Raw genomic sequence first — 5,699 nt, 5'->3', positions numbered from 1 at the left:
AGCTCCGCGCGATATGGAATTCATAAATAGATAAATCTAACGGAAAGCGTATCATTCAATTTAATAATTGACTCGCGATTTTATAACAAAGGCGTCTGTCGAATTTTATAACGCTTATATTTAATCATTAATTTAGCATCGAATTTTTACATTTTATATAAAAATTTTCCAAATTTATTAATGACTCTGATATGAAAATATAAATTGTTACTCTTTTATGAATATTTAAAAAATATATACTATAGAAATAAATATGTTAATTTAATGAATTACTATTATATAATCATTATACGTATACTTTCGATAATTTTTCGTGTAATTTACATAAGAATGAATTTACGTAATTTACAATCTTCTTAAACATTTATACATTTTGCAATTTCTTGTAGTATTCCTGAAAATAATTTTAATAATTTAAATTAATAATTTAAATATTTTCATTTTTAAAGCATTTTTAAAAATAAATTTAATTTAATTTTTTAAACTGAAATAAAGCCAAATTACAAATTTCTCTATATTATATTAGACTGCTAACACGGCCATATCTCATATGATAAAATGTAAAACAAAAGCAACCATTTATAACTGGACAGAATTTATACCGGGTATCACAAAATTTAACATAACATAACTATCGCTTTCGAAAGATGCAATTGTAATTTATATGAGTATCGCTTGTATATTTATTTTAATAATTGCTGGTTATTGCTTATATTTATTTAAATACTATATTTTAATATTTTGTAACTACTTATGTTCATTTTAATCACTATCTCATAGAAGTTTATATTTATTTTAATAAATGCCGGCAAAAATTGAAGTACGATATAATATGTATATTAATCTAATCTGTATATGTATGTCCTGCCCAAATGTAAATGATTATCCTGGCTTCAGCTGTTAGCAGCCTGGTATAATATATGAAATTCTTATAATATAAAAGTCTCTGTGCAGATTACCAATAAAAATTGATTGATATTATAATAATATATATAATTAATAAATTTTTTATAGTAATGCATAATTTAAAATAAAATGTAAAATTAATATGTGTATAACATTTATCATATTACATTTATCACATTACAAATTATTTCATTAATTAATCATTTGGCTTTACATTAAGTTTAAAAACAATATCTACAACAAATGTTGTAATGGATGAGCTAATAAGAAATTAGAGTAAGATAAGTGAATAAGATAAATGCGCGTTATAAGCGAATAAATTAGCATTAGATGTAATTGATACAGTTTTTAGTGTTCTTTATTTTTAATAAATTAGGTAAAATCTACAAAAATAATCTTTTCTCTATCTTTCTTCTTTATAATTGAAATACTGCAATATATTTTCGCAATGGATGCAATATATTTCGAACGAATTTATTAAAAGTTATTTAATTTAATCTATTCTAGCTCATCCATTTTAAGGCAACGGATTTATCTACAATCTGTATGAATCCGTTACTTTAAAATTAAATAAAAGTTTTTATCACTTACCGGAGCATTGATGTGCCACAGCGGAGTTGTCGAAGCTACGTTGTCTGTAACATACAAATATAAAATTCATTTATAACAAAACTCAAAATACAATCAATATTTCAAAAAATTATTATTGTGCGGAATTTCATATCCGGTGTGTAAAATAATAAGCAGATATAAACACGTGAAAAGATTTTATAAATTTTAAAATTACTTTTTAAATAGAAATTTTTATATATGATTTTTATAAAAATCTTTCTCTCTAATTTTCTCTTTAATTCCTTTAAATTATAAGAACGAGAATTATATTCACCATCAGGTTGCTTCGCCGATGCAAGATGCCTCTCCCAGGCCTCCTCCTCCTCTCACAATAGTTTTTGTTGGTCTGTAACATACAAAGAAGATTCAAATTGTAGTCACGGTCAAAAAATTATTATTATATGCATTTAATTTTGCGTACGATTTATAACAATTGATATACAAATAATAAATATTCACCATCAAGTTGCTTCGCCGATGCAAGATGCCTCTCCCAGGCCTCCTCCTCCTCTCACAATAGTTTTTGTTGGTCTGTAACATACAAAGAAGATTCAAATTGTAGTCACGGTCAAAAAATTATTATTATATGCATTTAATTTTATATCCGACGCACATAAATAATAAGCAGATAAACAATTTTATAAATTTTGAAAAAAATTCTACTAATAAGTAATAATTTAATAATTCTATCAAAAGCTATTCGAACGTAGAAACTTTTAAATTACAGTTTTTATGTAAAAATTTCTCTCTTTTTCTCTTGTTTGTCATATAAATAAAAAATCAAATTACGCAATTAATTACTTAATTTAAATCGCGCGTACGCAATTAATAAATAATTATATATAAGCGATAATTTATTTACCGTAGAGTTGCTTCACAGGTGCCTGATGCCTCTCCCAGGCCTCCTTCTCCTCTCATGTTGTTGACGCGCGATACTTTCAACGGCACTCCCGCACTCACGAGCGATATTTTTATATCGCTATTTCCGCTATTTTACGCGCGATACTTAACGGTATCCGCACTATTTCGGTATATACGATAAAAAATTTTCTATTTGATCGCGCGATGTATATACTTAATATGTATACCTATAGATTAGACGGCTCTCCCGGTTTCGGTACGAGCAAAAATCCCATTTCACTTATGAGAATCAACTTCGAGCCAACCGGTCGGGATTGCAACGATACAATGAGCAAGGACTAAGCCCAAACCGGAAAGAAGACGAAACGATTGACGGAAATAGAGGAAAATGAAGTTCACCAACTCTTTTTCGCGCAATTATCCTATCTCGTATCGAACCTGGACCCGCTAAGCACGATTTCAGGTGCTCCGCTCGGACATATTATGCCTCCCGCGGTTGCTATATGCTACACCAGGCTAGTAGACGGCAAAAGAAGAGGATACCCACATTTTTTAAATGCTTACATTCAGCAATTTAGAAAATGGGGAGGCAACCCCTTTTACCGAGCGAAAATCGTGCCTAGGGGAATCCACTCGACTCCTCGACAGGGTTAACACACGCAGTGCGTGTGGCTGTAGACGAGCAAAGAGAAGGGACCCATTGACGACCATTCCGAGCAATCGATCGAGTTCTAACTAATTCGGGCCGAATCACTTGACGAAGCACGAAGCAAGAGTGTACGTTGCATAGCAACGTGTGCAAACTCGAAACATCCCAGTTAGTTGGCAACGGAAGTAGAGACTCGTGACAATAAATGAAATTGGGATTTTATATGAAAAGTCCAAAAGTTCCGCGAAAACGCGACGACGCGAGAATACTACAACGCGAAAACGCGGTAACGAAGCGCTTGCCGTCCGCGGCACGTTGACGGCACCGACGACGCGAAAGGGTACTTAGCTTCCCATTCAGGCACCTTAAGATTTATCATAAATAGAAAAATTTAAGATAAACCTCAAGGCACCATCCAAGTACTAAGCCCTCCCACCACGACAAGGTGTACCCCATGGGAGGGTTATATTATATATAATTTTATATATAATATAATACATAATTTGAAATTTATTTTGTAATATAGTACATAAATTGAAATTCGCAAATATAAACGATAAATGAAAATATAAAAGATAAAAGAAAATCTATTATATAAAGCTATGTTCAAAATAATTGATTTTAAAACTAATTATTGCGCGCAATTAATTTTTACTTTTAAATAGATATATTTTAATGTTATATATCGCGTAATTACAAAATAATTTATATTTCTTATATATAAACTTTTAAAAATATGATAAATAAAAAAATTTCTACTTTTTTATACATGAAATATTTAAATAAATATATTAATATGAAATGTTTTATAAAATATAAGAAGTATCTGAAAATATTAATTAATAAACAATTTTATAAATGTTTTAATTATTTTAAAATAAAATGGAATATTTTTTATAAGTATATGTATTATATATGTTACAATTTAAAATCACTATTGAATCACTATCAAAGAAATAAAACGAAACGAGAAATATGTATATTTTGAATATATATACTATTGATAAATAATTTATATATTGTTGCGTCCGCGGAACGATATATATCGAACGCGGGTGACACAATCGGCATGCGCTGACGCTCGTGCACTCGTAAATAATAACGCGATTTAAGGTGCACAAGAATTTTAATAAATCGCGAGTAACATACAAGAATTCAGAATAATCGTAAAACGGATCACAAATAGACGCGCGTCCGCACAACTTGACAGCTAGGCTTAGACTCTCTGACAGTCGTTGTTTATAACAATATCTTGACAACGCGCGCGAAAACGATCTTCTTCGAAAGAATTCAACGGGTGACGAATACAGTCAGCGGGACGGGACGCGGGGACGCAACAATATAATAAATAATGAATATGATAAATAATTTATATTAATGACGCAACAATATAATAAATAATGAATATGATAAATAATTTATATTAATGACTTACATCATATCTTATTGATCCATCCACTTCCAGAACCTCCTTTTTTCTTTTGCTTCCTTCGCTCTTTCCTCGTGGCACTTTAATCCTTGTTGCACTCATTTGAATTCCTCGTTGCACTTACACTTATTCACGAAAAGTTCCTCATTGCACTTGCAATTGTGTTTAGAGAAAGAATTTGATAATATATGAAACGTCTCACATCACTACTTCACTGCTCAAGAGCCACCGAGCGAATGATCGTAAGTCAAGAACATTACCGCGGTACTGTTTATATCGCCAGGGTCGACTATGTAAGGAAAGAATTTGATAATATATGAAACGTCACTACTTTATTGCTCAAGAGCCACTGAGCGAATGATCGTAAGTCAAGAACATTACCGCGGTACTGTTTATATCGTCAGGGTCGACTATGTAAAGAAAGAATTTGATAATATATGAAACGTCACTACTTTATTGCCCAAGGTTACTGTGCGAATGATCATAAATCAAAAACATTACCGCGGTACTGTTTATATCGCCAAAGTCAACTTATACTACGTTATTATTATAATTTATCGTTGAAATATTCTATAAGTGATTGCCGATTAAGAAAATTTAAAGTATTGGTTGAAATTTATTTAATTCTAATAAGTATTGTTAGGGAAATTATTATAATAAGCATCAATAATCGAAAAATCATAACAAAATTAATTCTTTTATCCCTTTTTATGTATCCCCTATTTCAATTTTTATTCGCAGTAATTAATGATTGCGATTCGATTTATCGTTGCGATATACAGTTTCATGTCGTTTATCATAAATTAATTAATTTTTAATTATTAATAATTATATCAAATTATGTTTCGATACTATCGTAATCGTGTTTAGAAAAAAAAAATTCGACAATATGTGAAGCGTTTCGCACTACTACTTTATTGCTCGAGTGTCACCGTGCAAATGATAAAACCGTAACATATTAATAATAGCGCGCTACTGTTTATATTGCCAAAGTCGAACACCGTGTTATTGATAATTCATGTATATATGCGTGGAATAAATTAAATTATACGAATATTTTAAAGTATAAATTAATTATTTATTAAACGATTAATATATCTCACAAAACTTTAACTATATGACTTTTATCATTCGATCATTTTATCACGCGTTCTCAATTTGAATTGTATTTAGATTGTTAGAAAGTTGAGTGAGAGAGAGAGAGAGAGAGAGTGAGGGAGGGAGAGTGAGGGAGGGAGAGAG

General features: G+C 30.2%; 1 long non-coding RNA gene across 1 annotated transcript; it reads right to left on the bottom strand.

Moving 5' to 3' along the window:
- Nucleotides 1–333: 333 nt before the first annotated feature.
- Nucleotides 334–2,543, bottom strand: LOC145962930 (uncharacterized). Its single transcript, XR_014436034.1, has 5 exons — nucleotides 2,381–2,543; nucleotides 1,978–2,049; nucleotides 1,793–1,864; nucleotides 1,498–1,541; nucleotides 334–394 (listed from the first exon to the last, which is right to left on the bottom strand). It is a non-coding gene; the product is annotated as an uncharacterized LOC145962930 (long non-coding RNA).
- Between the last annotated feature and the right edge of the window lie 3,156 nt (nucleotides 2,544–5,699).

The sequence above is a fragment of the Camponotus vicinus genome, unplaced genomic scaffold (genome assembly GCF_025532165.1).
Source record: "Camponotus vicinus isolate PSW18456_S1 unplaced genomic scaffold, iyCamVici1.0 SCAF_12, whole genome shotgun sequence".
NCBI classification, from domain to species: Eukaryota; Metazoa; Arthropoda; class Insecta; order Hymenoptera; family Formicidae; genus Camponotus; species Camponotus vicinus.
This window is presented reverse-complemented; position numbering and strand designations above follow the sequence as displayed.